We start from the raw sequence: 27021 nt of genomic DNA on the forward strand, positions 1-27021 counted from the left end.
CCTGGGAATACCAGGTGCTGAAAGCTTTTTGGAAATTTTTCAAATTTTTTTACTTTTTGGAATTTTTTCACTAATTGTATAATAATCGTGCAAAAAAAAAAAAAAAAAAAAAGAGTCAATGCCCGATGTCTGAATCTTAGCATGTTTGGTTCTGGTTACTACTTGGATGGGAGACCGCCTGGGATTGCCAGGTGCTGTAAGCTTTTGGGTTTTCGTCCCTATTTATATAATGTACTGGAGATTACAGTGGCTGATCTTTAATTAGCCCTCTCTTTAAAGCAGCTTTCGCTTACGGCCATACCAACCTGGCTATGCCCGATCTCGTCTGATCTCGGAAGCTAAGCAGGTTTGGGCCTGGTTAGTACTTGGATGGGAGACCGCCTGGGAATACCAGGTGCTGTAAGCTTTTGGGTTTTATTCCGAACTTATATAATGAACTGGAGATTAGAGTGTCTGATCTTCAAATAGCCCTCTCTTTGCAGCAGCTTTCGCTTACGGCCATACCAACCTGGCTATGCCTGATCTCGTCTGATCTCGGAAGCTAAGCAGGTTTGGGCTTGGTTAGTACTTGGATGTGAGACCGCCTGGGAATACCAGGTGCTGTAAGCTTTTTGGAAAATTTTCATTAGTTATGTAATAATCTTGAAAAAAAAAAAAAGAGTCAATGCCAGATCTCTGAATCTTAGAATGTTTGGTTCTGGTTATTACTTGGATGGGAGACTGCCTGAGAATAATACCAGGTGCTGTAAGCTTTTGGGTTTTCTTCCCTACTTATATATTGAACTGGAGATTAGAGTGGCTGATCTTTAAATAGCCCTCTCTCTGCAGCAGCCTTCGCTTACGGCCATACCTGGCTATGCCTGGTTAATACTTGGATGGGAAACCGCCTGGGAATACCAGGTGCTGAAAGCTTTTTGGAAATTTCTCAAATTTTTTTACTTTTTGGAATTTTTTCACTAATTATATAATAATCGTGCAAAAAAAAAAAAAAAAAAAAAAGTCAATGCCCGATGTCTGAATCTTAGCATGTTTGGTTCTGGTTACTACTTGGATGGGAGACCGCCTGGGATTGCCAGGTGCTGTAAGCTTTAGGGTTTTCGTCCCTATTTATATAATGTACTGGAGATTACAGTGGCTGATCTTTAATTAGCCCTCTCTTTGCAGCAGCTTTCGCTTACGGCCATACCAACCTGGCTATGCCCGATCTCGTCTGATCTCGGAAGCTAAGCAGGTTTGGGCCTGGTTAGTACTTGGATGGGAGACCGCCTGGGAATACCAGGTGCTGTAAGCTTTTGGATTTTATTCCGAACTTATATAATGAACTGGAGATTAGAGTGTCTGATCTTTAAATAGCCCTCTCTTTGCAGCAGCTTTCGCTTACGGCCATACCAACCTGGCTATGCCTGATCTCGTCTGATCTCGGAAGCTAAGCAGGTTTGGGCTTGGTTAGTACTTGGATGGGAGACCGCCTGGGAATACCAGGTGCTGTAAGCTTTTTGGAAAATTTTCATTAGTTATGTAATAATCTTGAAAAAAAAAAAAGAGTCAATGCCAGATCTCTGAATCTTAGAATGTTTGGTTCTGGTAATTACTTGGATGGGAGACTGTCTGAGAATAATACCAGGTGCTGTAAGCTTTTGGGTTTTCTTCCCTACTTATATATTGAACTGGAGATTAGAGTGGCTGATCTTTAAATAGCCCTCTCTCTGCAGCAGCCTTCGCTTACGGCCATACCTGGCTATGCCTGGTTAGTACTTGTATGGGAAACCGCCTGGGAATACCAGGTGCTGAAAGCTTTTTGGAAATTTTTCAAATTTTTTTACTTTTTGGAATTTTTTCACTAATTGTATAATAATCGTGCAAAAAAAAAAAAAAAAAAAAGAGTCAATGCCCGATGTCTGAATCTTAGCATGTTTGGTTCTGGTTACTACTTGGATGGGAGACCGCCTGGGATTGCCAGGTGCTGTAAGCTTTTGGGTTTTATTCCGAACTTATATAATGAACTGGAGATTAGAGTGTCTGATCTTTAAATAGCCCTCTCTTTGCAGCAGCTTTCGCTTACGGCCATACCAACCTGGCTATGCCTGATCTCGTCTGATCTCGGAAGCTAAGCAGGTTTGGGCTTGGTTAGTACTTGGATGGGAGACCGCCTGGGAATACCAGGTGCTGTAAGCTTTTTGGAAAATTTTCATTAGTTATGTAATAATCTTGAAAAAAAAAAAAGAGTCAATGCCAGATCTCTGAATCTTAGAATGTTTGGTTCTGGTTATTACTTGGATGGGAGACTGCCTGAGAATAATACCAGGTGCTGTAAGCTTTTGGGTTTTCTTCCCTACTTATATATTGAACTGGAGATTAGAGTGGCTGATTTTTAAATAGCCCTCTCTCTGCAGCAGCCTTCGCTTACGGCCATACCTGGCTATGCCTGGTTAGTACTTGGATGGGAAACCGCCTGGGAATACCAGGTGCTGAAAGCTTTTTGGAAATTTTTCAAATTTTTTTACTTTTTGGAATTTTTTACTAATTATATAATAATCGTGCAAAAAAAAAAAAAAAAAAAAAAAAAAAAAAAAAGAGTCAATGCCCGATGTCTGAATCTTAGCATGTTTGGTTCTGGTTACTACTTGGATGGGAGACCGCCTGGGATTGCCAGGTGCTGTAAGCTTTTGGGTTTTCGTCCCTATTTATATAATGTACTGGAGATTACAGTGGCTGATCTTTAATTAGCCCTCTCTTTGCAGCAGCTTTCGCTTACGGCCATACCAACCTGGCTATGCCCGATCTCGTCTGATCTCGGAAGCTAAGCAGGTTTGGGCCTGGTTAGTACTTGGATGGGAGACCGCCTGGGAATACCAGGTGCTGTAAGCTTTTGGGTTTTATTCCGAACTTATATAATGAACTGGAGATTAGAGTGTCTGATCTTTAAATAGCCCTCTCTTTGCAGCAGCTTTCGCTTACGGCCATACCAACCTGGCTATGCCTGATCTCGTCTGATCTCGGAAGCTAAGCAGGTTTGGGCTTGGTTAGTACTTGGATGGGAGACCGCCTGGGAATACCAGGTGCTGTAAGCTTTTTGGAAAATTTTCATTAGTTATGTAATAATCTTGAAAAAAAAAAAAGAGTCAATGCCAGATCTCTGAATCTTAGAATGTTTGGTTCTGGTTATTACTTGGATGGGAGACTGCCTGAGAATAATACCAGGTGCTGTAAGCTTTTGGGTTTCCTTCCCTACTTATATATTGAACTGGAGATTAGAGTGGCTGATCTTTAAATAGCCCTCTCTCTGCAGCAGCCTTCGCTTACGGCCATACCTGGCTATGCCTGGTTAGTACTTGGATGGGAAACCGCCTGGGAATACCAGGTGCTGAAAGCTTTTTGGAAATTTTTCAAATTTTTTTACTTTTTGGAATTTTTTCACTAATTGTATAATAATCGTGCAAAAAAAAAAAAAAAAAAAAAAGAGTCAATGCCCGATGTCTGAATCTTAGCATGTTTGGTTCTGGTTACTACTTGGATGGGAGACCGCCTGGGATTGCCAGGTGCTGTAAGCTTTTGGGTTTTCGTCCCTATTTATATAATGTACTGGAGATTACAGTGGCTGATCTTTAATTAGCCCTCTCTTTAAAGCAGCTTTCGCTTACGGCCATACCAACCTGGCTATGCCCGATCTCGTCTGATCTCGGAAGCTAAGCAGGTTTGGGCCTGGTTAGTACTTGGATGGGAGACCGCCTGGGAATACCAGGTGCTGTAAGCTTTTGGGTTTTATTCCGAACTTATATAATGAACTGGAGATTAGAGTGTCTGATCTTCAAATAGCCCTCTCTTTGCAGCAGCTTTCGCTTACGGCCATACCAACCTGGCTATGCCTGATCTCGTCTGATCTCGGAAGCTAAGCAGGTTTGGGCTTGGTTAGTACTTGGATGTGAGACCGCCTGGGAATACCAGGTGCTGTAAGCTTTTTGGAAAATTTTCATTAGTTATGTAATAATCTTGAAAAAAAAAAAAAGAGTCAATGCCAGATCTCTGAATCTTAGAATGTTTGGTTCTGGTTATTACTTGGATGGGAGACTGCCTGAGAATAATACCAGGTGCTGTAAGCTTTTGGGTTTTCTTCCCTACTTATATATTGAACTGGAGATTAGAGTGGCTGATCTTTAAATAGCCCTCTCTCTGCAGCAGCCTTCGCTTACGGCCATACCTGGCTATGCCTGGTTAATACTTGGATGGGAAACCGCCTGGGAATACCAGGTGCTGAAAGCTTTTTGGAAATTTCTCAAATTTTTTTACTTTTTGGAATTTTTTCACTAATTATATAATAATCGTGCAAAAAAAAAAAAAAAAAAAAAAAGTCAATGCCCGATGTCTGAATCTTAGCATGTTTGGTTCTGGTTACTACTTGGATGGGAGACCGCCTGGGATTGCCAGGTGCTGTAAGCTTTAGGGTTTTCGTCCCTATTTATATAATGTACTGGAGATTACAGTGGCTGATCTTTAATTAGCCCTCTCTTTGCAGCAGCTTTCGCTTACGGCCATACCAACCTGGCTATGCCCGATCTCGTCTGATCTCGGAAGCTAAGCAGGTTTGGGCCTGGTTAGTACTTGGATGGGAGACCGCCTGGGAATACCAGGTGCTGTAAGCTTTTGGGTTTTATTCCGAACTTATATAATGAACTGGAGATTAGAGTGTCTGATCTTTAAATAGCCCTCTCTTTGCAGCAGCTTTCGCTTACGGCCATACCAACCTGGCTATGCCTGATCTCGTCTGATCTCGGAAGCTAAGCAGGTTTGGGTCTTGGTTAGTACTTGGATGGGAGACCGCCTGGGAATACCAGGTGCTGTAAGCTTTTTGGAAAATTTTCATTAGTTATGTAATAATTTTGAAAAAAAAAAAGAGTCAATGCCAGATCTCTGAATCTTAGAATGTTTGGTTCTGGTTATTACTTGGATGGGAGACTGTCTGAGAATAATACCAGGTGCTGTAAGCTTTTGGGTTTTCTTCCCTACTTATATATTGAACTGGAGATTAGAGTGGCTGATCTTTAAATAGCCCTCTCTCTGCAGCAGCCTTCGCTTACGGCCATACCTGGCTATGCCTGGTTAGTACTTGGATGGGAAACCGCCTGGGAATACCAGGTGCTGAAAGCTTTTTGGAAATTTTTCAAATTTTTTTACTTTTTGGAATTTTTTCACTAATTGTATAATAATCGTGCAAAAAAAAAAAGAGTCAATGCCCGATGTCTGAATCTTAGCATGTTTGGTTCTGGTTACTACTTGGATGGGAGACCGCCTGGGATTGCCAGGTGCTGTAAGCTTTTGGGTTTTCGTCCCTATTTATATAATGTACTGGAGATTACAGTGGCTGATCTTTAATTAGCCCTCTCTTTGCAGCAGCTTTCGCTTACGGCCATACCAACCTGGCTATGCCCGATCTCGTCTGATCTCGGAAGCTAAGCAGGTTTGGGCCTGGTTAGTACTTGGATGGGAGACCGCCTGGGAATACCAGGTGCTGTAAGCTTTTGGGTTTTATTCCGAACTTATATAATGAACTGGAGATTAGAGTGTCTGATCTTTAAATAGCCCTCTCTTTGCAGCAGCTTTCGCTTACGGCCATACCAACCTGGCTATGCCTGATCTCGTCTGATCTCGGAAGCTAAGCAGGTTTGGGCTTGGTTAGTACTTGGATGTGAGACCGCCTGGGAATACCAGGTGCTGTAAGCTTTTTGGAAAATTTTCATTAGTTATGTAATAATCTTGAAAAAAAAAAAAAAAAGTCAATGCCAGATCTCTGAATCTTAGAATGTTTGGTTCTGGTTATTACTTGGATGGGAGACTGCCTGAGAATAATACCAGGTGCTGTAAGCTTTTGGGTTTTCTTCCCTACTTATATATTGAACTGGAGATTAGAGTGGCTGATCTTTAAATAGCCCTCTCTCTGCAGCAGCCTTCGCTTACGGCCATACCTGGCTATGCCTGGTTAGTACTTGGATGGGAAACCGCCTGGGAATACCAGGTGCTGAAAGCTTTTTGGAAATTTTTCAAATTTTTTTACTTTTTGGAATTTTTTCACTAATTGTATAATAATCGTGCAAAAAAAAAAAAAAAAAAAAGAGTCAATGCCCGATGTCTGAATCTTAGCATGTTTGGTTCTGGTTACTACTTGGATGGGAGACCGCCTGGGATTGCCAGGTGCTGTAAGCTTTTGGGTTTTCATCCCTATTTATATAATGTACTGGAGATTACAGTGGCTGATCTTTAATTAGCCCTCTCTTTGCAGCAGCTTTCGCTTACGGCCATACCAACCTGGCTATGCCCGATCTCGTCTGATCTCGGAAGCTAAGCAGGTTTGGGCCTGGTTAGTACTTGGATGGGAGACCGCCTGGGAATACCAGGTGCTGTAAGCTTTTGGGTTTTATTCCGAACTTATATAATGAACTGGAGATTAGAGTGTCTGATCTTTAAATAGCCCTCTCTTTGCAGCAGCTTTCGCTTACGGCCATACCAACCTGGCTATGCCTGATCTCGTCTGATCTCGGAAGCTAAGCAGGTTTGGGCTTGGTTAGTACTTGGATGTGAGACCGCCTGGGAATACCAGGTGCTGTAAGCTTTTTGGAAAATTTTCATTAGTTATGTAATAATCTTGAAAAAAAAAAAAAAAAAGTCAATGCCAGATCTCTGAATCTTAGAATGTTTGGTTCTGGTTATTACTTGGATGGGAGACTGCCTGAGAATAATACCAGGTGCTGTAAGCTTTTGGGTTTTCTTCCCTACTTATATATTGAACTGGAGATTAGAGTGGCTGATCTTTAAATAGCCCTCTCTCTGCAGCAGCCTTCGCTTACGGCCATACCTGGCTATGCCTGGTTAGTACTTGGATGGGAAACCGCCTGGGAATACCAGGTGCTGAAAGCTTTTTGGAAATTTCTCAAATTTTTTTACTTTTTGGAATTTTTTCACTAATTATATAATAATCGTGCAAAAAAAAAAAAAAAAAAAAAAAAAAAAAGAGTCAATGCCCGATGTCTGAATCTTAGCATGTTTGGTTCTGGTTACTACTTGGATGGGAGACCGCCTGGGATTGCCAGGTGCTGTAAGCTTTAGGGTTTTCGTCCCTATTTATATAATGTACTGGAGATTACAGTGGCTGATCTTTAATTAGCCCTCTCTTTGCAGCAGCTTTCGCTTACGGCCATACCAACCTGGCTATGCCCGATCTCGTCTGATCTCGGAAGCTAAGCAGGTTTGGGCCTGGTTAGTACTTGGATGGGAGACCGCCTGGGAATACCAGGTGCTGTAAGCTTTTGGGTTTTATTCCGAACTTATATAATGAACTGGAGATTAGAGTGTCTGATCTTTAAATAGCCCTCTCTTTGCAGCAGCTTTCGCTTACGGCCATACCAACCTGGCTATGCCTGATCTCGTCTGATCTCGGAAGCTAAGCAGGTTTGGGCTTGGTTAGTACTTGGATGGGAGACCGCCTGGGAATACCAGGTGCTGTAAGCTTTTTGGAAAATTTTCATTAGTTATGTAATAATCTTGAAAAAAAAAAAAGAGTCAATGCCAGATCTCTGAATCTTAGAATGTTTGGTTCTGGTTATTACTTGGATGGGAGACTGCCTGAGAATAATACCAGGTGCTGTAAGCTTTTGGGTTTTCTTCCCTACTTATATATTGAACTGGAGATTAGAGTGGCTGATCTTTAAATAGCCCTCTCTCTGCAGCAGCCTTCGCTTACGGCCATACCTGGCTATGCCTGGTTAGTACTTGGATGGGAAACCGCCTGGGAATACCAGGTGCTGAAAGCTTTTTGGAAATTTTTCAAATTTTTTTACTTTTTGGAATTTTTTACTAATTATATAATAATCGTGCAAAAAAAAAAAAAAAAAAAAAAAAAAAGAGTCAATGCCCGATGTCTGAATCTTAGCATGTTTGGTTCTGGTTACTACTTGGATGGGAGACCGCCTGGGATTGCCAGGTGCTGTAAGCTTTTGGGTTTTCGTCCCTATTTATATAATGTACTGGAGATTACAGTGGCTGATCTTTAATTAGCCCTCTCTTTGCAGCAGCTTTCGCTTACGGCCGTACCAACCTGGCTATGCCCGATCTCGTCTGATCTCGGAAGCTAAGCAGGTTTGGGCCTGGTTAGTACTTGGATGGGAGACCGCCTCGGAATACCAGGTGCTGTAAGCTTTTGGGTTTTATTCCGAACTTATATAATGAACTGGAGATTAGAGTGTCTGATCTTTAAATAGCCCTCTCTTTGCAGCAGCTTTCGCTTACGGCCATACCAACCTGGCTATGCCTGATCTCGTCTGATCTCGGAAGCTAAGCAGGTTTGGGCTTGGTTAGTACTTGGATGGGAGACTGCCTGGGAATACCAGGTGCTGTAAGCTTTTTGAAAATTTTTCATTAGTTATGTAATAATCTTGAAAAAAAAAAAAAGAGTCAATGCCAGATCTCTGAATCTTAGAATGTTTGGTTCTGGTTATTACTTGGATGGGAGACTGCCTGAGAATAATACCAGGTGCTGTAAGCTTTTGGGTTTTCTTCCCTACTTATATATTGAACTGGAGATTATAGTGGCTGATCTTAAAATAGCCCTCTCTCTGCAGCAGCCTTCGCTTACGGCCATACCTGGCTATGCCTGTTTAGTACTTGGATGGGAAACCGCCTGGGAATACCAGGTGCTGAAAGCTTTTTGGAAATTTTTCACATTTTTTTACTTTTTGGAATTTTTCACTAATTATATAATAATCGTGCAAAAAAAAAAAAAAGAGTCAATGCCCGATGTCTGAATCTTAGCATGTTTGGTTCTGGTTACTACTTGGATGGGAGACCGCCTGGGATTGCCAGGTGCTGTAAGCTTTTGGGTTTTCGTCCCTATTTATATAATGTACTGGAGATTACAGTGGCTGATCTTTAATTAGCCCTCTCTTTGCAGCAGCTTTCGCTTACGGCCATACCAACCTGGCTATGCCCGATCTCGTCTGATCTCGGAAGCTAAGCAGGTTTGGGCCTGGTTAGTACTTGGATGGGAGACGGCCTGGGAATACCAGGTGCTGTAAGCATTTGGGTTTTATTCCGAACTTATATAATGAACTGGAGATTAGAGTGTCTGATCTTTAAATAGCCCTCTCTTTGCAGCAGCTTTCGCTTACGGCCATACCAACCTGGCTATGCCTGATCTCGTCTGATCTCGGAAGCTAAGCAGGTTTGGGCTTGGTTAGTACTTGGATGGGAGACCGCCTGGGAATACCAGGTGCTGTAAGCTTTTTGGAAAATTTTCATTAGTTATGTAATAATCTTGAAAAAAAAAAAGAGTCAATGCCAGATCTCTGAATCTTAGAATGTTTGGTTCTGGTTATTACTTGGATGGGAGACTGCCTGAGAATAATACCAGGTGCTGTAAGCTTTTGGGTTTTCTTCCCTACTTATATATTGAACTGGAGATTAGAGTGGCTGATCTTTAAATAGCCCTCTCTCTGCAGCAGCCTTCGCTTACGGCCATACCTGGCTATGCCTGGTTAGTACTTGGATGGGAAACCGCCTGGGAATACCAGGTGCTGAAAGCTTTTTGGAAATTTTTCACATTTTTTTACTTTTTGGAATTTTTTCACTAATTATATAATAATCGTGCAAAAAAAAAAAAAAAAAAAAGAGTCAATGCCCGATGTCTGAATCTTAGCATGTTTGGTTCTGGTTACTACTTGGATGGGAGACCGCCTGGGATTGCCAGGTGCTGTAAGCTTTTGGGTTTTCGTCCCTATTTATATAATGTACTGGAGATTACAGTGGCTGATCTTTAATTAGCCCTCTCTTTGCAGCAGCTTTCGCTTACGGCCGTACCAACCTGGCTATGCCCGATCTCGTCTGATCTCGGAAGCTAAGCAGGTTTGGGCCTGGTTAGTACTTGGATGGGAGACCGCCTCGGAATACCAGGTGCTGTAAGCTTTTGGGTTTTATTCCGAACTTATATAATGAACTGGAGATTAGAGTGTCTGATCTTTAAATAGCCCTCTCTTTCAGCAGCTTTCGCTTACGGCCATACCAACCTGGCTATGCCTGATCTCGTCTGATCTCGGAAGCTAAGCAGGTTTGGGCTTGGTTAGTACTTGGATGGGAGACTGCCTGGGAATACCAGGTGCTGTAAGCTTTTTGAAAATTTTTCATTAGTTATGTAATAATCTTGAAAAAAAAAAAAGAGTCAATGCCAGATCTCTGAATCTTAGAATGTTTGGTTCTGGTTATTACTTGGATGGGAGACTGCCTGAGAATAATACCAGGTGCTGTAAGCTTTTGGGTTTTCTTCCCTACTTATATATTGAACTGGAGATTAGAGTGGCTGATCTTTAAATAGCCCTCTCTCTGCAGCAGCCTTCGCTTACGGCCATACCTGGCTATGCCTGGTTAGTACTTGGATGGGAAACCGCCTGGGAATACCAGGTGCTGAAAGCTTTTTGGAAATTTTTCAAATTTTTTTACTTTTTGGAATTTTTTCACTAATTGTATAATAATCGTGCAAAAAAAAAAAAAAAAAAAAAGAGTCAATGCCCGATGTCTGAATCTTAGCATGTTTGGTTCTGGTTACTACTTGGATGGGAGACCGCCTGGGATTGCCAGGTGCTGTAAGCTTTTGGGTTTTCGTCCCTATTTATATAATGTACTGGAGATTACAGTGGCTGATCTTTAATTAGCCCTCTCTTTGCAGCAGCTTTCGCTTACGGCCATACCAACCTGGCTATGCCCGATCTCGTCTGATCTCGGAAGCTAAGCAGGTTTGGGCCTGGTTAGTACTTGGATGGGAGACCGTCTGGGAATACCAGGTGCTGTAAGCTTTTGGGTTTTATTCCGAACTTATATAATGAACTGGAGATTAGAGTGTCTGATCTTTAAATAGCCCTCTCTTTGCAGCAGCTTTCGCTTACGGCCATACCAACCTGGCTATGCCTGATCTCGTCTGATCTCGGAAGCTAAGCAGGTTTGGGCTTGGTTAGTACTTGGATGTGAGACCGCCTGGGAATACCAGGTGCTGTAAGCTTTTTGGAAAATTTTCATTAGTTATGTAATAATCTTGAAAAAAAAAAAAAAGAGTCAATGCCAGATCTCTGAATCTTAGAATGTTTGGTTCTGGTTATTACTTGGATGGGAGACTGCCTGAGAATAATACCAGGTGCTGTAAGCTTTTGGGTTTTCTTCCCTACTTATATATTGAACTGGAGATTAGAGTGGCTGATCTTTAAATAGCCCTCTCTCTGCAGCAGCCTTCGCTTACGGCCATACCTGGCTATGCCTGGTTAGTACTTGGATGGGAAACCGCCTGGGAATACCAGGTGCTGAAAGCTTTTTGGAAATTTTTCAATTTTTTTTACTTTTTGGAATTTTTTCACTAATTGTATAATAATCGTGCAAAAAAAAAAAAAAAAAAAAAAAGAGTCAATGCCCGATGTCTGAATCTTAGCATGTTTGGTTCTGGTTACTACTTGGATGGGAGACCGCCTGGGATTGCCAGGTGCTGTAAGCTTTAGGGTTTTCGTCCCTATTTATATAATGTACTGGAGATTACAGTGGCTGATCTTTAATTAGCCCTCTCTTTGCAGCAGCTTTCGCTTATGGCCATACCAACCTGGCTATGCCCGATCTCGTCTGATCTCGGAAGCTAAGCAGGTTTGGGCCTGGTTAGTACTTGGATGGGAGACCGCCTCGGAATACCAGGTGCTGTAAGCTTTTGGGTTTTATTCCGAACTTATATAATGAACTGGAGATTAGAGTGTCTGATCTTTAAATAGCCCTCTCTTTGCAGCAGCTTTCGCTTACGGCCATACCAACCTGGCTATGCCCGATCTCGTCTGATCTCGGAAGCTAAGCAGGTTTGGGCCTGGTTAGTACTTGGATGGGAGACCGCCTGGGAATACCAGGTGCTGTAAGCTTTTGGGTTTTATTCCGAACTTATATAATGAACTGGAGATTAGAGTGTCTGATCTTTAAATAGCCCTCTCTTTGCAGCAGCTTTCGCTTACGGCCATACCAACCTGGCTATGCCTGATCTCGTCTGATCTCGGAAGCTAAGCAGGTTTGGGCTTGGTTAGTACTTGGATGAGAGACCGCCTGGGAATACCAGGTGCTGTAAGCTTTTTGGAAAATTTTCATTAGTTATGTAATAATCTTGAAAAAAAAAAAGAGTCAATGCCAGATCTCTGAATCTTAGAATGTTTGGTTCTGGTTATTACTTGGATGGGAGACTGCCTGAGAATAATACCAGGTGCTGTAAGCTTTTGGGTTTTCTTCCCTACTTATATATTGAACTGGAGATTAGAGTGGCTGATCTTTAAATAGCCCTCTCTCTGCAGCAGCCTTCGCTTACGGCCATACCTGGCTATGCCTGGTTAGTACTTGGATGGGAAACCGCCTGGGAATACCAGGTGCTGAAAGCTGTTTGGAAATTTTTCAAATTTTTTTACTTTTTGGAATTTTTTCACTAATTATATAATAATCGTGCAAAAAAAAAAAAAAAAAAAAAAAAAAAAGAGTCAATGCCCGATGTCTAAATCTTAGCATGTTTGGTTCTGGTTACTACTTGGATGGGAGACCGCCTGGGATTGCCAGGTGCTGTAAGCTTTTGGGTTTTCGTCCCTATTTATATAATGTACTGGAGATTACAGTGGCTGATCTTTAATTAGCCCTCTCTTTGCAGCAGCTTTCGCTTACGGCCGTACCAACCTGGCTATGCCGATCTCGTCTGATCTCGGAAGCTAAGCAGGTTTGGGCCTGGTTAGTACTTGGATGGGAGACCGCCTCGGAATACCAGGTGCTGTAAGCTTTTGGGTTTTATTCCGAACTTATATAATGAACTGGAGATTAGAGTGTCTGATCTTTAAATAGCCCTCTCTTTGCAGCAGCTTTCGCTTACGGCCATACCAACCTGGCTATGCCTGATCTCGTCTGATCTCGGAAGCTAAGCAGGTTTGGGCTTGGTTAGTACTTGGATGGGAGACCGCCTGGGAATACCAGGTGCTGTAAGCATTTTGGAAAATTTTCATTAGTTATGTAATAATCTTGAAAAAAAAAAAAGAGTCAATGCCAGATCTCTGAATCTTAGAATGTTTGGTTCTGGTTATTACTTGGATGGGAGACTGCCTGAGAATAATACCAGGTGCTGTAAGCTTTTGGGTTTTCTTCCCTACTTATATATTGAACTGGAGATTAGAGTGTCTGATCTTTAAATAGCCCTCTCTCTGCAGCAGCCTTCGCTTACGGCCATACCTGGCTATGCCTGGTTAGTACTTGGATGGGAGACCGCCTCGGAATACCAGGTGCTGTAAGCTTTTGGGTTTTATTCCGAACTTATATAATGAACTGGAGATTAGAGTGTCTGATCTTTAAATAGCCCTCTCTTTGCAGCAGCTTTCGCTTACGGCCATACCAACCTGGCTATGCCCGATCTCGTCTGATCTCGGAAGCTAAGCAGGTTTGGGCCTGGTTAGTACTTGGATGGGAGACCGCCTGGGAATACCAGGTGCTGTAAGCTTTTGGGTTTTATTCCGAACTTATATAATGAACTGGAGATTAGAGTGTCTGATCTTTAAATAGCCCTCTCTTTGCAGCAGCTTTCGCTTACGGCCATACCAACCTGGCTATGCCTGATCTCGTCTGATCTCGGAAGCTAAGCAGGTTTGGGCTTGGTTAGTACTTGGATGTGAGACCGCCTGGGAATACCAGGTGCTGTAAGCTTTTTGGAAAATTTTCATTAGTTATGTAATAATCTTGAAAAAAAAAAAAAAGAGTCAATGCCAGATCTCTGAATCTTAGAATGTTTGGTTCTGGTTATTACTTGGATGGGAGACTGCCTGAGAATAATACCAGGTGCTGTAAGCTTTTGGGTTTTCTTCCCTACTTATATATTGAACTGGAGATTAGAGTGTCTGATCTTTAAATAGCCCTCTCTCTGCAGCAGCCTTCGCTTACGGCCATACCTGGCTATGCCTGGTTAGTACTTGGATGGGAAACCGCCTGGGAATACCAGGTGCTGAAAGCTTTTTGGAAATTTTTCACATTTTTTTACTTTTTGGAATTTTTTCACTAATTATATAATAATCGTGCAAAAAAAAAAAAAAAAAAAAAAAAAAGAGTCAATGCCCGATGTCTAAATCTTAGCATGTTTGGTTCTGGTTACTACTTGGATGGGAGACCGCCTGGGATTGCCAGGTGCTGTAAGCTTTTGGGTTTTCGTCCCTATTTATATAATGTACTGGAGATTACAGTGGCTGATCTTTAATTAGCCCTCTCTTTGCAGCAGCTTTCGCTTACGGCCGTACCAACCTGGCTATGCCGATCTCGTCTGATCTCGGAAGCTAAGCAGGTTTGGGCCTGGTTAGTACTTGGATGGGAGACCGCCTCGGAATACCAGGTGCTGTAAGCTTTTGGGTTTTATTCCGAACTTATATAATGAACTGGAGATTAGAGTGTCTGATCTTTAAATAGCCCTCTCTTTGCAGCAGCTTTCGCTTACGGCCATACCAACCTGGCTATGCCTGATCTCGTCTGATCTCGGAAGCTAAGCAGGTTTGGGCTTGGTTAGTACTTGGATGGGAGACCGCCTGGGAATACCAGGTGCTGTAAGCTTTTTGGAAAATTTTCATTAGTTATGTAATAATCTTGAAAAAAAAAAAAGAGTCAATGCCAGATCTCTGAATCTTAGAATGTTTGGTTCTGGTTATTACTTGGATGGGAGACTGCCTGAGAATAATACCAGGTGCTGTAAGCTTTTGGGTTTTCTTCCCTACTTATATATTGAACTGGAGATTAGAGTGTCTGATCTTTAAATAGCCCTCTCTCTGCAGCAGCCTTCGCTTACGGCCATACCTGGCTATGCCTGGTTAGTACTTGGATGGGAGACCGCCTCGGAATACCAGGTGCTGTAAGCTTTTGGGTTTTATTCCGAACTTATATAATGAACTGGAGATTAGAGTGTCTGATCTTTAAATAGCCCTCTCTTTGCAGCAGCTTTCGCTTACGGCCATACCAACCTGGCTATGCCCGATCTCGTCTGATCTCGGAAGCTAAGCAGGTTTGGGCCTGGTTAGTACTTGGATGGGAGACCGCCTGGGAATACCAGGTGCTGTAAGCTTTTGGGTTTTATTCCGAACTTATATAATGAACTGGAGATTAGAGTGTCTGATCTTTAAATAGCCCTCTCTTTGCAGCAGCTTTCGCTTACGGCCATACCAACCTGGCTATGCCTGATCTCGTCTGATCTCGGAAGCTAAGCAGGTTTGGGCTTGGTTAGTACTTGGATGTGAGACCGCCTGGGAATACCAGGTGCTGTAAGCTTTTTGGAAAATTTTCATTAGTTATGTAATAATCTTGAAAAAAAAAAAAAAGAGTCAATGCCAGATCTCTGAATCTTAGAATGTTTGGTTCTGGTTATTACTTGGATGGGAGACTGCCTGAGAATACCAGGTGCTGAAAGCTTTTTGGAAATTTCTCAAATTTTTTTACTTTTTGGAATTTTTTCACTAATTATATAATAATCGTGCAAAAAAAAAAAAAAAGAGTCAGTGCCCGATGTCTGAATCTTAGCATGTTTGGTTCTGGTTACTACTTGGATGGGAGACCGCCTGGGATTGCCAGGTGCTGTAAGCTTTAGGGTTTTCGTCCCTATTTATATAATGTACTGGAGATTACAGTGGCTGATCTTTAATTAGCCCTCTCTTTGCAGCAGCTTTCGCTTATTGCCATACCAACCTGGCTATGCCCGATCTCGTCTGATCTCGGAAGCTAAGCAGGTTTGGGCCTGGTTAGTACTTGGATGGGAGACCGCCTGGGAATACCAGGTGCTGTAAGCTTTTGGGTTTTATTCCGAACTTATATAATGAACTGGAGATTAGAGTGTCTGATCTTTAAATAGCCCTCTCTTTGCAGCAGCTTTCGCTTACGGCCATACCAACCTGGCTATGCCTGATCTCGTCTGATCTCGGAAGCTAAGCAGGTTTGGGCTTGGTTAGTACTTGGATGGGAGACCGCCTGGGAATACCAGGTGCTGTAAGCTTTTTGGAAAATTTTCATTAGTTATGTAATAATCTTGAAAAAAAAAAAAGAGTCAATGCCAGATCTCTGATTCTTAGAATGTTTGGTTCTGGTTATTACTTGGATGGGAGACTGCCTGAGAATAATACCAGGTGCTGTAAGCTTTTGGGTTTTCTTCCCTACTTATATATTGAACTGGAGATTAGAGTGGCTGATCTTTAAATAGCCCTCTCTCTGCAGCAGCCTTCGCTTACGGCCATACCTGGCTATGCCTGGTTAGTACTTGGATGGGAAACCGCCTGGGAATACCAGGTGCTGAAAGCTTTTTGGAAATTTTTCAAATTTTTTTACTTTTTGGAATTTTTTCACTAATTGTATAATAATCGTGCAAAAAAAAAAAAAAAAAAAAGAGTCAATGCCCGATGTCTGAATCTTAGCATGTTTGGTTCTGGTTACTACTTGGATGGGAGACCGCCTGGGATTGCCAGGTGCTGTAAGCTTTTGGGTTTTCGTCCCTATTTATATAATGTACTGGAGATTACAGTGGCTGATCTTTAATTAGCCCTCTCTTTGCAGCAGCTTTCGCTTACGGCCATACCAACCTGGCTATGCCCGATCTTGTCTGATCTCGGAAGCTAAGCAGGTTTGGGCCTGGTTAGTACTTGGATGGGAGACCGCCTGGGAATACCAGGTGCTGTAAGCTTTTGGGTTTTATTCCGAACTTATATAATGAACTGGAGATTAGAGTGTCTGATCTTTAAATAGCCCTCTCTTTGCAGCAGCTTTCGCTTACGGCCATACCAACCTGGCTATGCCTGATCTCGTCTGATCTCGGAAGCTAAGCAGGTTTGGGCTTGGTTAGTACTTGGATGTGAGACCGCCTGGGAATACCAGGTGCTGTAAGCTTTTTGGAAAATTTTCATTAGTTATGTAATAATCTTGAAAAAAAAAAAAAAGAGTCAATGCCAGATCTCTGAATCTTAGAATGTTTGGTTCTGGTTATTACTTGGATGGGAGACTGCCTGAGAATAATACCAGGTGCTGTAAGCTTTTGGGTTTTCTTCCCTACTTATATATTGAACTGGAGATTAGAGTGGCTGATCTTTAAATAGCCCTCTCTCTGCAGCAGCCTTCGCTTACGGCCATACCTGGCTATGCCTGGTTAGTACTTGGATGGGAAACCGCCTGGGAATACCAGGTGCTGAAAGCTTTTTGGAAATTTTTCAATTTTTTTTACTTTTTGGAATTTTTTCACTAATTGTATAATAATCGTGCAAAAAAAAAAAAAAAAAAAAAAGAGTCAATGCCCGATGTCTGAATCTTAGCATGTTTGGTTCTGGTTACTACTTGGATGGGAGACCGCCTGGGATTGCCAGGTGCTGTAAGCTTTAGGGTTTTCGTCCCTATTTATATAATGTACTGGAGATTACAGTGGCTGATCTTTAATTAGCCCTCTCTTTGCAGCAGCTTTCGCTTATGGCCATACCAACCTGGCTATGCCCGATCTCGTCTGATCTCGGAAGCTAAGCAGGTTTGGGCCTGGTTAGTACTTGGATGGGAGACCGCCTCGGAATACCAGGTGCTGTAAGCTTTTGGGTTTTATTCCGAACTTATATAATGAACTGGAGATTAGAGTGTCTGATCTTTAAATAGCCCTCTCTTTGCAGCAGCTTTCGCTTACGGCCATACCAACCTGGCTATGCCCGATCTCGTCTGATCTCGGAAGCTAAGCAGGTTTGGGCCTGGTTAGTACTTGGATGGGAGACCGCCTGGGAATACCAGGTGCTGTAAGCTTTTGGGTTTTATTCCGAACTTATATAATGAACTGGAGATTAGAGTGTCTGATCTTTAAATAGCCCTCTCTTTGCAGCAGCTTTCGCTTACGGCCATACCAACCTGGCTATGCCTGATCTCGTCTGATCTCGGAAGCTAAGCAGGTTTGGGCTTGGTTAGTACTTGGATGAGAGACCGCCTGGGAATACCAGGTGCTGTAAGCTTTTTGGAAAATTTTCATTAGTTATGTAATAATCTTGAAAAAAAAAAAGAGTCAATGCCAGATCTCTGAATCTTAGAATGTTTGGTTCTGGTTATTACTTGGATGGGAGACTGCCTGAGAATAATACCAGGTGCTGTAAGCTTTTGGGTTTTCTTCCCTACTTATATATTGAACTGGAGATTAGAGTGGCTGATCTTTAAATAGCCCTCTCTCTGCAGCAGCCTTCGCTTACGGCCATACCTGGCTATGCCTGGTTAGTACTTGGATGGGAAACCGCCTGGGAATACCAGGTGCTGAAAGCTGTTTGGAAATTTTTCAAATTTTTTTACTTTTTGGAATTTTTTCACTAATTATATAATAATCGTGCAAAAAAAAAAAAAAAAAAAAAAAAAAAAGAGTCAATGCCCGATGTCTGAATCTTAGCATGTTTGGTTCTGGTTACTACTTGGATGGGAGACCGCCTGGGATTGCCAGGTGCTGTAAGCTTTAGGGTTTTCGTCCCTATTTATATAATGTACTGGAGATTACAGTGGCTGATCTTTAATTAGCCCTCTCTTTGCAGCAGCTTTTGCTTACGGCCATACCAACCTGGCTATGCCCGATCTCGTCTGATCTCGGAAGCTAAGCAGGTTTGGGCCTGGTTAGTACTTGGATGGGAGACCGCCTGGGAATACCAGGTGCTGTAAGCTTTTTGGAAAATTTTCATTAGTTATGTAATAATCTTGAAAAAAAAAAAAAGAGTCAATGCCAGATCTCTGAATCTTAGAATGTTTGGTTCTGGTTATTACTTGGATGGGAGACTGCCTGAGAATAATACCAGGTGCTGTAAGCTTTTGGGTTTTCTTCCCTACTTATATATTGAACTGGAGATTAGAGTGTCTGATCTTTAAATAGCCCTCTCTCTGCAGCAGCCTTCGCTTACGGCCATACCTGGCTATGCCTGGTTAGTATTTGGATGGGAAACCGCCTGGGAATACCAGGTGCTGAAAGCTTTTTGGAAATTTTTCACATTTTTTTACTTTTTGGAATTTTTTCACTAATTATATAATAATCGTGCAAAAAAAAAAAAAAAAAAAAAAAAAGAGTCAATGCCCGATGTCTAAATCTTAGCATGTTTGGTTCTGGTTACTACTTGGATGGGAGACCGCCTGGGATTGCCAGGTGCTGTAAGCTTTTGGGTTTTCGTCCCTATTTATATAATGTACTGGAGATTACAGTGGCTGATCTTTAATTAGCCCTCTCTTTGCAGCAGCTTTCGCTTACGGCCGTACCAACCTGGCTATGCCGATCTCGTCTGATCTCGGAAGCTAAGCAGGTTTGGGCCTGGTTAGTACTTGGATGGGAGACCGCCTCGGAATACCAGGTGCTGTAAGCTTTTGGGTTTTATTCCGAACTTATATAATGAACTGGAGATTAGAGTGTCTGATCTTTAAATAGCCCTCTCTTTGCAGCAGCTTTCGCTTACGGCCATACCAACCTGGCTATGCCTGATCTCGTCTGATCTCGGAAGCTAAGCAGGTTTGGGCTTGGTTAGTACTTGGATGGGAGACCGCCTGGGAATACCAGGTGCTGTAAGCTTTTTGGAAAATTTTCATTAGTTATGTAATAATCTTGAAAAAAAAAAAAGAGTCAATGCCAGATCTCTGAATCTTAGAATGTTTGGTTCTGGTTATTACTTGGATGGGAGACTGCCTGAGAATAATACCAGGTGCTGTAAGCTTTTGGGTTTTCTTCCCTACTTATATATTGAACTGGAGATTAGAGTGTCTGATCTTTAAATAGCCCTCTCTCTGCAGCAGCCTTCGCTTACGGCCATACCTGGCTATGCCTGGTTAGTACTTGGATGGGAGACCGCCTCGGAATACCAGGTGCTGTAAGCTTTTGGGTTTTATTCCGAACTTATATAATGAACTGGAGATTAGAGTGTCTGATCTTTAAATAGCCCTCTCTTTGCAGCAGCTTTCGCTTACGGCCATACCAACCTGGCTATGCCCGATCTCGTCTGATCTCGGAAGCTAAGCAGGTTTGGGCCTGGTTAGTACTTGGATGGGAGACCGCCTGGGAATACCAGGTGCTGTAAGCTTTTGGGTTTTATTCCGAACTTATATAATGAACTGGAGATTAGAGTGTCTGATCTTTAAATAGCCCTCTCTTTGCAGCAGCTTTCGCTTACGGCCATACCAACCTGGCTATGCCTGATCTCGTCTGATCTCGGAAGCTAAGCAGGTTTGGGCTTGGTTAGTACTTGGATGGGAGACCGCCTGGGAATACCAGGTGCTGTAAGCTTTTTGGAAAATTTTCATTAGTTATGTAATAATCTTGAAAAAAAAAAAGAGTCAATGCCAGATCTCTGAATCTTAGAATGTTTGGTTCTGGTTATTACTTGGATGGGAGACTGCCTGAGAATAATACCAGGTGCTGTAAGCTTTTGGGTTTTCTTCCCTACTTATATATTGAACTGGAGATTAGAGTGGCTGATCTTAAAATAGCCCTCTCTCTGCAGCAGCCTTCGCTTACGGCCATACCTGGCTATGCCTGTTTAGTACTTGGATGGGAAACCGCCTGGGAATACCAGGTGCTGAAAGCTTTTTGGAAATTTTTCAAATTTTTTTACTTTTTGGAATTTTTTCACTAATTATATAATAATCGTGCAAAAAAAAAAAAAAAAAAAAAAGAGTCAATGCCCGATGTCTGAATCTTAGCATGTTTGGTTCTGGTTACTACTTGGATGGGAGACCGCCTGGGATTGCCAGGTGCTGTAAGCTTTAGGGTTTTCGTCCCTATTTATATAATGTACTGGAGATTACAGTGGCTGATCTTTAATTAGCCCTCTCTTTGCAGCAGCTTTCGCTTACGGCCATACCAACCTGGCTATGCCCGATCTCGTCTGATCTCGGAAGCTAAGCAGGTTTGGGCCTGGTTAGTACTTGGATGGGAGACCGCCTGGGAATACCAGGTGCTGTAAGCTTTTGGGTTTTATTCCGAACTTATATAATGAACTGGAGATTAGAGTGTCTGATCTTTAAATAGCCCTCTCTTTGCAGCAGCTTTCGCTTACGGCCATACCAACCTGGCTATGCCTGATCTCGTCTGATCTCGGAAGCTAAGCAGGTTTGGGCTTGGTTAGTACTTGGATGAGAGACCGCCTGGGAATACCAGGTGCTGTAAGCTTTTGGGTTTTATTCCGAACTTATATAATGAACTGGAGATTAGAGTGTCTGATCTTTAAATAGCCCTCTCTTTGCAGCAGCTTTCGCTTACGGCCATACCAACCTGGCTATGCCTGATCTCGTCTAATCTCGGAAGCTAAGCAGGTTTGGGCTTGGTTAGTACTTGGATGGGAGACCGCCTGGGAATACCAGGTGCTGTAAGGTTTTTGGAAAATTTTCATTAGTTATGTAATAATCTTGAAAAAAAAAAAAAGAGTCAATGCCAGATCTCTGAATCTTAGAATGTTTGGTTCTGGTTATTACTTGGATGGGAGACTGCCTGAGAATAATACCAGGTGCTGTAAGCTTTTGGGTTTTCTTCCCTACTTATATATTGAACTGGAGATTAGAGTGTCTGATCTTTAAATAGCCCTCTCTCTGCAGCAGCCTTCGCTTACGGCCATACCTGGCTATGCCTGGTTAGTACTTGGATGGGAAACCGCCTGGGAATACCAGGTGCTGAAAGCTTTTTGGAAATTTTTCACATTTTTTTACTTTTTGGAATTTTTTCACTAATTATATAATAATCGTGCAAAAAAAAAAAAAAAAAAAAAAAAAGAGTCAATGCCCGATGTCTAAATCTTAGCATGTTTGGTTCTGGTTACTACTTGGATGGGAGACCGCCTGGGATTGCCAGGTGCTGTAAGCTTTTGGGTTTTCGTCCCTATTTATATAATGTACTGGAGATTACAGTGGCTGATCTTTAATTAGCCCTCTCTTTGCAGCAGCTTTCGCTTACGGCCGTACCAACCTGGCTATGCCGATCTCGTCTGATCTCGGAAGCTAAGCAGGTTTGGGCCTGGTTAGTACTTGGATGGGAGACCGCCTCGGAATACCAGGTGCTGTAAGCTTTTGGGTTTTATTCCGAACTTATATAATGAACTGGAGATTAGAGTGTCTGATCTTTAAATAGCCCTCTCTTTGCAGCAGCTTTCGCTTACGGCCATACCAACCTGGCTATGCCTGATCTCGTCTGATCTCGGAAGCTAAGCAGGTTTGGGCTTGGTTAGTACTTGGATGGGAGACCGCCTGGGAATACCAGGTGCTGTAAGCTTTTTGGAAAATTTTCATTAGTTATGTAATAATCTTGAAAAAAAAAAAAGAGTCAATGCCAGATCTCTGAATCTTAGAATGTTTGGTTCTGGTTATTACTTGGATGGGAGACTGCCTGAGAATAATACCAGGTGCTGTAAGCTTTTGGGTTTTCTTCCCTACTTATATATTGAACTGGAGATTAGAATGTCTGATCTTTAAATAGCCCTCTCTCTGCAGCAGCCTTCGCTTACGGCCATACCTGGCTATGCCTGGTTAGTACTTGGATGGGAGACCGCCTCGGAATACCAGGTGCTGTAAGCTTTTGGGTTTTATTCCGAACTTATATAATGAACTGGAGATTAGAGTGTCTGATCTTTAAATAGCCCTCTCTTTGCAGCAGCTTTCGCTTACGGCCATACCAACCTGGCTATGCCCGATCTCGTCTGATCTCGGAAGCTAAGCAGGTTTGGGCCTGGTTAGTACTTGGATGGGAGACCGCCTGGGAATACCAGGTGCTGTAAGCTTTTGGGTTTTATTCCGAACTTATATAATGAACTGGAGATTAGAGTGTCTGATTTTTAAATAGCCCTCTCTTTGCAGCAGCTTTCGCTTACGGCCATACCAACCTGGCTATGCCTGATCTCGTCTGATCTCGGAAGCTAAGCAGGTTTGGGCTTGGTTAGTACTTGGATGTGAGACTGCCTGGGAATACCAGGTGCTGTAAGCTTTTTGGAAAATTTTCATTAGTTATGTAATAATCTTGAAAAAAAAAAAAAAGAGTCAATGCCAGATCTCTGAATCTTAGAATGTTTGGTTCTGGTTATTACTTGGATGGGAGACTGCCTGAGAATAATACCAGGTGCTGTAAGCTTTTGGGTTTTCTTCCCTACTTATATATTGAACTGGAGATTAGAGTGGCTGATCTTTAAATAGCCCTCTCTCTGCAGCAGCCTTCGCTTACGGCCATACCTGGCTATGCCTGGTTAGTACTTGGATGGGAAACCGCCTGGGAATACCAGGTGCTGAAAGCTTTTTGGAAATTTCTCAAATTTTTTTACTTTTTGGAATTTTTTCACTAATTATATAATAATCGTGCAAAAAAAAAAAAAAAAAAAAAAAAGAGTCAATGCCAGATGTCTGAATCTTAGCATGTTTGGTTCTGGTTACTACTTGGATGGGAGACCGCCTGGGATTGCCAGGTGCTGTAAGCTTTAGGGTTTTCGTCCCTATTTATATAATGTACTGGAGATTACAGTGGCTGATCTTTAATTAGCCCTCTCTTTGCAGCAGCTTTCGCTTACGGCCATACCAACCTGGCTATGCCCGATCTCGTCTGATCTCGGAAGCTAAGCAGGTTTGGGCCTGGTTAGTACTTGGATGGGAGACCGCCTGGGAATACCAGGTGCTGTAAGCTTTTGGGTTTTATTCCGAACTTATATAATGAACTGGAGATTAGAGTGTCTGATCTTTAAATAGCCCTCTCTTTGCAGCAGCTTTCGCTTACGGCCATACCAACCTGGCTATGCCTGATCTCGTCTGATCTCGGAAGCTAAGCAGGTTTGGGCTTGGTTAGTACTTGGATGGGAGACCGCCTGGGAATACCAGGTGCTGTAAGCTTTTTGGAAAATTTTCATTAGTTATGTAATAATCTTGAAAAAAAAAAAAAGAGTCAATGCCAGATCTCTGAATCTTAGAATGTTTGGTTCTGGTTATTACTTGGATGGGAGACTGCCTGAGAATAATACCAGGTGCTGTAAGCTTTTGGGTTTTCTTCCCTACTTATATATTGAACTGGAGATTAGAGTGGCTGATCTTTAAATAGCCCTCTCTCTGCAGCAGCCTTCGCTTACGGCCATACCTGGCTATGCCTGGTTAGTACTTGGATGGGAAACCGCCTGGGAATACCAGGTGCTGAAAGCTTTTTGGAAATTTTTCAAATTTTTTTACTTTTTGGAATTTTTTCACTAATTGTATAATAATCGTGCAAAAAAAAAAAAAAAAAAAAAAGAGTCAATGCCCGATGTCTGAATCTTAGCATGTTTGGTTCTGGTTACTACTTGGATGGGAGACCGCCTGGGATTGCCAGGTGCTGTAAGCTTTTGGGTTTTTGTCCCTATTTATATAATGTACTGGAGATTACAGTGGCTGATCTTTAATTAGCCCTCTCTTTAAAGCAGCTTTCGCTTACGGCCATACCAACCTGGCTATGCCCGATCTCGTCTGATCTCGGAAGCTAAGCAGGTTTGGGCCTGGTTAGTACTTGGATGGGAGACCGCCTGGGAATACCAGGTGCTGTAAGCTTTTGGGTTTTATTCCGAACTTATATAATGAACTGGAGATTAGAGTGTCTGATCTTCAAATAGCCCTCTCTTTGCAGCAGCTTTCGCTTACGGCCATACCAACCTGGCTATGCCTGATCTCGTCTGATCTCGGAAGCTAAGCAGGTTTGGGCTTGGTTAGTACTTGGATGTGAGACCGCCTGGGAATACCAGGTGCTGTAAGCTTTTTGGAAAATTTTCATTAGTTATGTAATAATCTTGAAAAAAAAAAAAAGAGTCAATGCCAGATCTCTGAATCTTAGAATGTTTGGTTCTGGTTATTACTTGGATGGGAGACTGCCTGAGAATAATACCAGGTGCTGTAAGCTTTTGGGTTTTCTTCCCTACTTATATATTGAACTGGAGATTAGAGTGGCTGATCTTTAAATAGCCCTCTCTCTGCAGCAGCCTTCGCTTACGGCCATACCTGGCTATGCCTGGTTAGTACTTGGATGGGAAACCGCCTGGGAATACCAGGTGCTGAAAGCTTTTTGGAAATTTCTCAAATTTTTTTACTTTTTGGAATTTTTTCACTAATTATATAATAATCGTGCAAAAAAAAAAAAAAAAAAAAAAGTCAATGCCCGATGTCTGAATCTTAGCATGTTTGGTTCTGGTTACTACTTGGATGGGAGACCGCCTGGGATTGCCAGGTGCTGTAAGCTTTAGGGTTTTCGTCCCTATTTATATAATGTACTGGAGATTACAGTGGCTGATCTTTAATTAGCCCTCTCTTTGCAGCAGCTTTCGCTTACGGCCATACCAACCTGGCTATGCCCGATCTCGTCTGATCTCGGAAGCTAAGCAGGTTTGGGCCTGGTTAGTACTTGGATGGGAGACCGCCTGGGAATACCAGGTGCTGTAAGCTTTTGGGTTTTATTCCGAACTTATATAATGAACTGGAGATTAGAGTGTCTGATCTTTAAATAGCCCTCTCTTTGCAGCAGCTTTCGCTTACGGCCATACCAACCTGGCTATGCCTGATCTCGTCTGATCTCGGAAGCTAAGCAGGTTTGGGCTTGGTTAGTACTTGGATGGGAGACCGCCTGGGAATACCAGGTGCTGTAAGCTTTTTGGAAAATTTTCATTAGTTATGTAATAATCTTGAAAAAAAAAAAAGAGTCAATGCCAGATCTCTGAATCTTAGAATGTTTGGTTCTGGTTATTACTTGGATGGGAGACTGTCTGAGAATAATACCAGGTGCTGTAAGCTTTTGGGTTTTCTTCCCTACTTATATATTGAACTGGAGATTAGAGTGGCTGATCTTTAAATAGCCCTCTCTCTGCAGCAGCCTTCGCTTACGGCCATACCTGGCTATGCCTGGTTAGTACTTGGATGGGAAACCGCCTGGGAATACCAGGTGCTGAAAGCTTTTTGGAAATTTTTCAATTTTTTTTACTTTTTGGAATTTTTTCACTAATTGTATAATAATCGTGCAAAAAAAAAAAAAAAAAAAGAGTCAATGCCCGATGTCTGAATCTTAGCATGTTTGGTTCTGGTTACTACTTGGATGGGAGACCGCCTGGGATTGCCAGGTGCTGTAAGCTTTTGGGTTTTCGTCCCTATTTATATAATGTACTGGAGATTACAGTGGCTGATCTTTAATTAGCCCTCTCTTTGCAGCAGCTTTCGCTTACGGCCATACCAACCTGGCTATGCCCGATCTCGTCTGATCTCGGAAGCTAAGCAGGTTTGGGCCTGGTTAGTACTTGGATGGGAGACCGCCTGGGAATACCAGGTGCTGTAAGCTTTTGGGTTTTATTCCGAACTTATATAATGAACTGGAGATTAGAGTGTCTGATCTTTAAATAGCCCTCTCTTTGCAGCAGCTTTCGCTTACGGCCATACCAACCTGGCTATGCCTGATCTCGTCTGATCTCGGAAGCTAAGCAGGTTTGGGCTTGGTTAGTACTTGGATGTGAGACCGCCTGGGAATACCAGGTGCTGTAAGCTTTTTGGAAAATTTTCATTAGTTATGTAATAATCTTGAAAAAAAAAAAAAAAAAGTCAATGCCAGATCTCTGAATCTTAGAATGTTTGGTTCTGGTTATTACTTGGATGGGAGACTGCCTGAGAATAATACCAGGTGCTGTAAGCTTTTGGGTTTTCTTCCCTACTTATATATTGAACTGGAGATTAGAGTGGCTGATCTTTAAATAGCCCTCTCTCTGCAGCAGCCTTCGCTTACGGCCATACCTGGCTATGCCTGTTTAGTACTTGGATGGGAAACCGCCTGGGAATACCAGGTGCTGAAAGCTTTTTGGAAATTTTTCAAATTTTTTTACTTTTTGGAATATTTTCACTAATTATATAATAATCGTGCAAAAAAAAAAAAAAAAAAAAAAGAGTCAATGCCCGATGTCTGAATCTTAGCATGTTTGGTTCTGGTTACTACTTGGATGGGAGACCGCCTGGGATTGCCAGGTGCTGTAAGCTTTAGGG

At 42.3% G+C, this 27021-nt stretch overlaps 63 non-coding genes across 63 annotated transcripts; all 63 read left to right on the forward strand.

The window, feature by feature from the left end:
* The first annotated feature begins 287 nt into the window (after window positions 1-287).
* Window positions 288-406, forward strand: LOC132137690 (5S ribosomal RNA). The gene has a single exon (XR_009432017.1). It is a non-coding gene; the product is annotated as a 5S ribosomal RNA (ribosomal RNA).
* Window positions 407-490: 84 nt separating this feature from the next.
* On the forward strand, window positions 491-609 carry LOC132138730 (5S ribosomal RNA). Its single transcript, XR_009433012.1, has one exon. It is a non-coding gene; the product is annotated as a 5S ribosomal RNA (ribosomal RNA).
* Window positions 610-1172: 563 nt separating this feature from the next.
* On the forward strand, window positions 1173-1291 carry LOC132137702 (5S ribosomal RNA). The gene has a single exon (XR_009432028.1). It is a non-coding gene; the product is annotated as a 5S ribosomal RNA (ribosomal RNA).
* Window positions 1292-1375: 84 nt separating this feature from the next.
* On the forward strand, window positions 1376-1494 carry LOC132138046 (5S ribosomal RNA). The gene has a single exon (XR_009432357.1). It is a non-coding gene; the product is annotated as a 5S ribosomal RNA (ribosomal RNA).
* A 562-nt stretch (window positions 1495-2056) lies between these two features.
* Window positions 2057-2175, forward strand: LOC132138047 (5S ribosomal RNA). The gene has a single exon (XR_009432358.1). It is a non-coding gene; the product is annotated as a 5S ribosomal RNA (ribosomal RNA).
* A 574-nt stretch (window positions 2176-2749) lies between these two features.
* LOC132137713 (5S ribosomal RNA) lies at window positions 2750-2868 on the forward strand. Its single transcript, XR_009432039.1, has one exon. It is a non-coding gene; the product is annotated as a 5S ribosomal RNA (ribosomal RNA).
* Window positions 2869-2952: 84 nt separating this feature from the next.
* LOC132138048 (5S ribosomal RNA) lies at window positions 2953-3071 on the forward strand. Its single transcript, XR_009432359.1, has one exon. It is a non-coding gene; the product is annotated as a 5S ribosomal RNA (ribosomal RNA).
* Window positions 3072-3635: 564 nt separating this feature from the next.
* On the forward strand, window positions 3636-3754 carry LOC132137724 (5S ribosomal RNA). Its single transcript, XR_009432050.1, has one exon. It is a non-coding gene; the product is annotated as a 5S ribosomal RNA (ribosomal RNA).
* An 84-nt stretch (window positions 3755-3838) lies between these two features.
* Window positions 3839-3957, forward strand: LOC132138732 (5S ribosomal RNA). The gene has a single exon (XR_009433013.1). It is a non-coding gene; the product is annotated as a 5S ribosomal RNA (ribosomal RNA).
* A 564-nt stretch (window positions 3958-4521) lies between these two features.
* On the forward strand, window positions 4522-4640 carry LOC132137737 (5S ribosomal RNA). The gene has a single exon (XR_009432062.1). It is a non-coding gene; the product is annotated as a 5S ribosomal RNA (ribosomal RNA).
* Window positions 4641-4724: 84 nt separating this feature from the next.
* On the forward strand, window positions 4725-4844 carry LOC132138714 (5S ribosomal RNA). Its single transcript, XR_009432997.1, has one exon. It is a non-coding gene; the product is annotated as a 5S ribosomal RNA (ribosomal RNA).
* Window positions 4845-5396: 552 nt separating this feature from the next.
* On the forward strand, window positions 5397-5515 carry LOC132137750 (5S ribosomal RNA). The gene has a single exon (XR_009432073.1). It is a non-coding gene; the product is annotated as a 5S ribosomal RNA (ribosomal RNA).
* An 84-nt stretch (window positions 5516-5599) lies between these two features.
* On the forward strand, window positions 5600-5718 carry LOC132138733 (5S ribosomal RNA). Its single transcript, XR_009433014.1, has one exon. It is a non-coding gene; the product is annotated as a 5S ribosomal RNA (ribosomal RNA).
* Window positions 5719-6282: 564 nt separating this feature from the next.
* On the forward strand, window positions 6283-6401 carry LOC132137761 (5S ribosomal RNA). The gene has a single exon (XR_009432084.1). It is a non-coding gene; the product is annotated as a 5S ribosomal RNA (ribosomal RNA).
* Window positions 6402-6485: 84 nt separating this feature from the next.
* LOC132138734 (5S ribosomal RNA) lies at window positions 6486-6604 on the forward strand. Its single transcript, XR_009433015.1, has one exon. It is a non-coding gene; the product is annotated as a 5S ribosomal RNA (ribosomal RNA).
* Window positions 6605-7178: 574 nt separating this feature from the next.
* On the forward strand, window positions 7179-7297 carry LOC132137772 (5S ribosomal RNA). Its single transcript, XR_009432095.1, has one exon. It is a non-coding gene; the product is annotated as a 5S ribosomal RNA (ribosomal RNA).
* Window positions 7298-7381: 84 nt separating this feature from the next.
* Window positions 7382-7500, forward strand: LOC132138049 (5S ribosomal RNA). The gene has a single exon (XR_009432360.1). It is a non-coding gene; the product is annotated as a 5S ribosomal RNA (ribosomal RNA).
* Window positions 7501-8068: 568 nt separating this feature from the next.
* On the forward strand, window positions 8069-8187 carry LOC132138436 (5S ribosomal RNA). The gene has a single exon (XR_009432728.1). It is a non-coding gene; the product is annotated as a 5S ribosomal RNA (ribosomal RNA).
* Window positions 8188-8271: 84 nt separating this feature from the next.
* On the forward strand, window positions 8272-8390 carry LOC132138597 (5S ribosomal RNA). The gene has a single exon (XR_009432883.1). It is a non-coding gene; the product is annotated as a 5S ribosomal RNA (ribosomal RNA).
* Window positions 8391-8946: 556 nt separating this feature from the next.
* Window positions 8947-9065, forward strand: LOC132138496 (5S ribosomal RNA). Its single transcript, XR_009432786.1, has one exon. It is a non-coding gene; the product is annotated as a 5S ribosomal RNA (ribosomal RNA).
* Window positions 9066-9149: 84 nt separating this feature from the next.
* LOC132138050 (5S ribosomal RNA) lies at window positions 9150-9268 on the forward strand. The gene has a single exon (XR_009432361.1). It is a non-coding gene; the product is annotated as a 5S ribosomal RNA (ribosomal RNA).
* A 561-nt stretch (window positions 9269-9829) lies between these two features.
* Window positions 9830-9948, forward strand: LOC132138438 (5S ribosomal RNA). The gene has a single exon (XR_009432730.1). It is a non-coding gene; the product is annotated as a 5S ribosomal RNA (ribosomal RNA).
* An 83-nt stretch (window positions 9949-10031) lies between these two features.
* On the forward strand, window positions 10032-10150 carry LOC132138599 (5S ribosomal RNA). Its single transcript, XR_009432885.1, has one exon. It is a non-coding gene; the product is annotated as a 5S ribosomal RNA (ribosomal RNA).
* Window positions 10151-10713: 563 nt separating this feature from the next.
* LOC132137700 (5S ribosomal RNA) lies at window positions 10714-10832 on the forward strand. The gene has a single exon (XR_009432026.1). It is a non-coding gene; the product is annotated as a 5S ribosomal RNA (ribosomal RNA).
* Window positions 10833-10916: 84 nt separating this feature from the next.
* Window positions 10917-11035, forward strand: LOC132138735 (5S ribosomal RNA). The gene has a single exon (XR_009433016.1). It is a non-coding gene; the product is annotated as a 5S ribosomal RNA (ribosomal RNA).
* A 567-nt stretch (window positions 11036-11602) lies between these two features.
* LOC132138030 (5S ribosomal RNA) lies at window positions 11603-11721 on the forward strand. The gene has a single exon (XR_009432342.1). It is a non-coding gene; the product is annotated as a 5S ribosomal RNA (ribosomal RNA).
* Window positions 11722-11805: 84 nt separating this feature from the next.
* LOC132137784 (5S ribosomal RNA) lies at window positions 11806-11924 on the forward strand. The gene has a single exon (XR_009432106.1). It is a non-coding gene; the product is annotated as a 5S ribosomal RNA (ribosomal RNA).
* Window positions 11925-12008: 84 nt separating this feature from the next.
* Window positions 12009-12127, forward strand: LOC132138680 (5S ribosomal RNA). The gene has a single exon (XR_009432964.1). It is a non-coding gene; the product is annotated as a 5S ribosomal RNA (ribosomal RNA).
* Window positions 12128-12696: 569 nt separating this feature from the next.
* On the forward strand, window positions 12697-12814 carry LOC132138910 (5S ribosomal RNA). The gene has a single exon (XR_009433185.1). It is a non-coding gene; the product is annotated as a 5S ribosomal RNA (ribosomal RNA).
* An 84-nt stretch (window positions 12815-12898) lies between these two features.
* On the forward strand, window positions 12899-13017 carry LOC132138373 (5S ribosomal RNA). Its single transcript, XR_009432668.1, has one exon. It is a non-coding gene; the product is annotated as a 5S ribosomal RNA (ribosomal RNA).
* Window positions 13018-13403: 386 nt separating this feature from the next.
* Window positions 13404-13522, forward strand: LOC132137796 (5S ribosomal RNA). Its single transcript, XR_009432117.1, has one exon. It is a non-coding gene; the product is annotated as a 5S ribosomal RNA (ribosomal RNA).
* An 84-nt stretch (window positions 13523-13606) lies between these two features.
* On the forward strand, window positions 13607-13725 carry LOC132138736 (5S ribosomal RNA). Its single transcript, XR_009433017.1, has one exon. It is a non-coding gene; the product is annotated as a 5S ribosomal RNA (ribosomal RNA).
* A 570-nt stretch (window positions 13726-14295) lies between these two features.
* Window positions 14296-14413, forward strand: LOC132138912 (5S ribosomal RNA). Its single transcript, XR_009433187.1, has one exon. It is a non-coding gene; the product is annotated as a 5S ribosomal RNA (ribosomal RNA).
* Window positions 14414-14497: 84 nt separating this feature from the next.
* Window positions 14498-14616, forward strand: LOC132138053 (5S ribosomal RNA). The gene has a single exon (XR_009432363.1). It is a non-coding gene; the product is annotated as a 5S ribosomal RNA (ribosomal RNA).
* Window positions 14617-15002: 386 nt separating this feature from the next.
* Window positions 15003-15121, forward strand: LOC132137807 (5S ribosomal RNA). The gene has a single exon (XR_009432128.1). It is a non-coding gene; the product is annotated as a 5S ribosomal RNA (ribosomal RNA).
* An 84-nt stretch (window positions 15122-15205) lies between these two features.
* Window positions 15206-15324, forward strand: LOC132138737 (5S ribosomal RNA). Its single transcript, XR_009433018.1, has one exon. It is a non-coding gene; the product is annotated as a 5S ribosomal RNA (ribosomal RNA).
* Window positions 15325-15720: 396 nt separating this feature from the next.
* Window positions 15721-15839, forward strand: LOC132138327 (5S ribosomal RNA). The gene has a single exon (XR_009432625.1). It is a non-coding gene; the product is annotated as a 5S ribosomal RNA (ribosomal RNA).
* An 84-nt stretch (window positions 15840-15923) lies between these two features.
* LOC132138054 (5S ribosomal RNA) lies at window positions 15924-16042 on the forward strand. Its single transcript, XR_009432364.1, has one exon. It is a non-coding gene; the product is annotated as a 5S ribosomal RNA (ribosomal RNA).
* A 562-nt stretch (window positions 16043-16604) lies between these two features.
* LOC132137998 (5S ribosomal RNA) lies at window positions 16605-16723 on the forward strand. The gene has a single exon (XR_009432312.1). It is a non-coding gene; the product is annotated as a 5S ribosomal RNA (ribosomal RNA).
* Window positions 16724-16807: 84 nt separating this feature from the next.
* LOC132138739 (5S ribosomal RNA) lies at window positions 16808-16926 on the forward strand. The gene has a single exon (XR_009433020.1). It is a non-coding gene; the product is annotated as a 5S ribosomal RNA (ribosomal RNA).
* Window positions 16927-17492: 566 nt separating this feature from the next.
* LOC132138031 (5S ribosomal RNA) lies at window positions 17493-17611 on the forward strand. The gene has a single exon (XR_009432343.1). It is a non-coding gene; the product is annotated as a 5S ribosomal RNA (ribosomal RNA).
* Window positions 17612-17695: 84 nt separating this feature from the next.
* Window positions 17696-17814, forward strand: LOC132137819 (5S ribosomal RNA). The gene has a single exon (XR_009432139.1). It is a non-coding gene; the product is annotated as a 5S ribosomal RNA (ribosomal RNA).
* An 84-nt stretch (window positions 17815-17898) lies between these two features.
* LOC132138681 (5S ribosomal RNA) lies at window positions 17899-18017 on the forward strand. Its single transcript, XR_009432965.1, has one exon. It is a non-coding gene; the product is annotated as a 5S ribosomal RNA (ribosomal RNA).
* A 569-nt stretch (window positions 18018-18586) lies between these two features.
* On the forward strand, window positions 18587-18705 carry LOC132137830 (5S ribosomal RNA). The gene has a single exon (XR_009432150.1). It is a non-coding gene; the product is annotated as a 5S ribosomal RNA (ribosomal RNA).
* A 568-nt stretch (window positions 18706-19273) lies between these two features.
* LOC132138913 (5S ribosomal RNA) lies at window positions 19274-19391 on the forward strand. Its single transcript, XR_009433188.1, has one exon. It is a non-coding gene; the product is annotated as a 5S ribosomal RNA (ribosomal RNA).
* An 84-nt stretch (window positions 19392-19475) lies between these two features.
* Window positions 19476-19594, forward strand: LOC132138055 (5S ribosomal RNA). The gene has a single exon (XR_009432365.1). It is a non-coding gene; the product is annotated as a 5S ribosomal RNA (ribosomal RNA).
* A 386-nt stretch (window positions 19595-19980) lies between these two features.
* On the forward strand, window positions 19981-20099 carry LOC132137842 (5S ribosomal RNA). Its single transcript, XR_009432161.1, has one exon. It is a non-coding gene; the product is annotated as a 5S ribosomal RNA (ribosomal RNA).
* Window positions 20100-20183: 84 nt separating this feature from the next.
* On the forward strand, window positions 20184-20302 carry LOC132138056 (5S ribosomal RNA). Its single transcript, XR_009432366.1, has one exon. It is a non-coding gene; the product is annotated as a 5S ribosomal RNA (ribosomal RNA).
* Window positions 20303-20865: 563 nt separating this feature from the next.
* LOC132137854 (5S ribosomal RNA) lies at window positions 20866-20984 on the forward strand. The gene has a single exon (XR_009432173.1). It is a non-coding gene; the product is annotated as a 5S ribosomal RNA (ribosomal RNA).
* Window positions 20985-21068: 84 nt separating this feature from the next.
* Window positions 21069-21187, forward strand: LOC132138682 (5S ribosomal RNA). The gene has a single exon (XR_009432966.1). It is a non-coding gene; the product is annotated as a 5S ribosomal RNA (ribosomal RNA).
* An 84-nt stretch (window positions 21188-21271) lies between these two features.
* LOC132138917 (5S ribosomal RNA) lies at window positions 21272-21390 on the forward strand. The gene has a single exon (XR_009433192.1). It is a non-coding gene; the product is annotated as a 5S ribosomal RNA (ribosomal RNA).
* Window positions 21391-21958: 568 nt separating this feature from the next.
* LOC132138914 (5S ribosomal RNA) lies at window positions 21959-22076 on the forward strand. Its single transcript, XR_009433189.1, has one exon. It is a non-coding gene; the product is annotated as a 5S ribosomal RNA (ribosomal RNA).
* Window positions 22077-22160: 84 nt separating this feature from the next.
* Window positions 22161-22279, forward strand: LOC132138057 (5S ribosomal RNA). The gene has a single exon (XR_009432367.1). It is a non-coding gene; the product is annotated as a 5S ribosomal RNA (ribosomal RNA).
* A 386-nt stretch (window positions 22280-22665) lies between these two features.
* On the forward strand, window positions 22666-22784 carry LOC132137866 (5S ribosomal RNA). The gene has a single exon (XR_009432184.1). It is a non-coding gene; the product is annotated as a 5S ribosomal RNA (ribosomal RNA).
* An 84-nt stretch (window positions 22785-22868) lies between these two features.
* Window positions 22869-22987, forward strand: LOC132138916 (5S ribosomal RNA). Its single transcript, XR_009433191.1, has one exon. It is a non-coding gene; the product is annotated as a 5S ribosomal RNA (ribosomal RNA).
* A 568-nt stretch (window positions 22988-23555) lies between these two features.
* LOC132137877 (5S ribosomal RNA) lies at window positions 23556-23674 on the forward strand. The gene has a single exon (XR_009432195.1). It is a non-coding gene; the product is annotated as a 5S ribosomal RNA (ribosomal RNA).
* An 84-nt stretch (window positions 23675-23758) lies between these two features.
* Window positions 23759-23877, forward strand: LOC132138058 (5S ribosomal RNA). Its single transcript, XR_009432368.1, has one exon. It is a non-coding gene; the product is annotated as a 5S ribosomal RNA (ribosomal RNA).
* Window positions 23878-24442: 565 nt separating this feature from the next.
* On the forward strand, window positions 24443-24561 carry LOC132137888 (5S ribosomal RNA). The gene has a single exon (XR_009432206.1). It is a non-coding gene; the product is annotated as a 5S ribosomal RNA (ribosomal RNA).
* An 84-nt stretch (window positions 24562-24645) lies between these two features.
* Window positions 24646-24764, forward strand: LOC132138740 (5S ribosomal RNA). The gene has a single exon (XR_009433021.1). It is a non-coding gene; the product is annotated as a 5S ribosomal RNA (ribosomal RNA).
* Window positions 24765-25327: 563 nt separating this feature from the next.
* LOC132137899 (5S ribosomal RNA) lies at window positions 25328-25446 on the forward strand. Its single transcript, XR_009432217.1, has one exon. It is a non-coding gene; the product is annotated as a 5S ribosomal RNA (ribosomal RNA).
* An 84-nt stretch (window positions 25447-25530) lies between these two features.
* Window positions 25531-25649, forward strand: LOC132138059 (5S ribosomal RNA). Its single transcript, XR_009432369.1, has one exon. It is a non-coding gene; the product is annotated as a 5S ribosomal RNA (ribosomal RNA).
* A 561-nt stretch (window positions 25650-26210) lies between these two features.
* LOC132137910 (5S ribosomal RNA) lies at window positions 26211-26329 on the forward strand. Its single transcript, XR_009432228.1, has one exon. It is a non-coding gene; the product is annotated as a 5S ribosomal RNA (ribosomal RNA).
* Window positions 26330-26413: 84 nt separating this feature from the next.
* Window positions 26414-26532, forward strand: LOC132138741 (5S ribosomal RNA). The gene has a single exon (XR_009433022.1). It is a non-coding gene; the product is annotated as a 5S ribosomal RNA (ribosomal RNA).
* Window positions 26533-27021: the final 489 nt, after the last annotated feature.

This window comes from Carassius carassius, unplaced genomic scaffold (assembly GCF_963082965.1).
Source record: "Carassius carassius unplaced genomic scaffold, fCarCar2.1 SCAFFOLD_57, whole genome shotgun sequence".
In the NCBI taxonomy this organism is placed as follows: domain Eukaryota; kingdom Metazoa; phylum Chordata; class Actinopteri; order Cypriniformes; family Cyprinidae; genus Carassius; species Carassius carassius.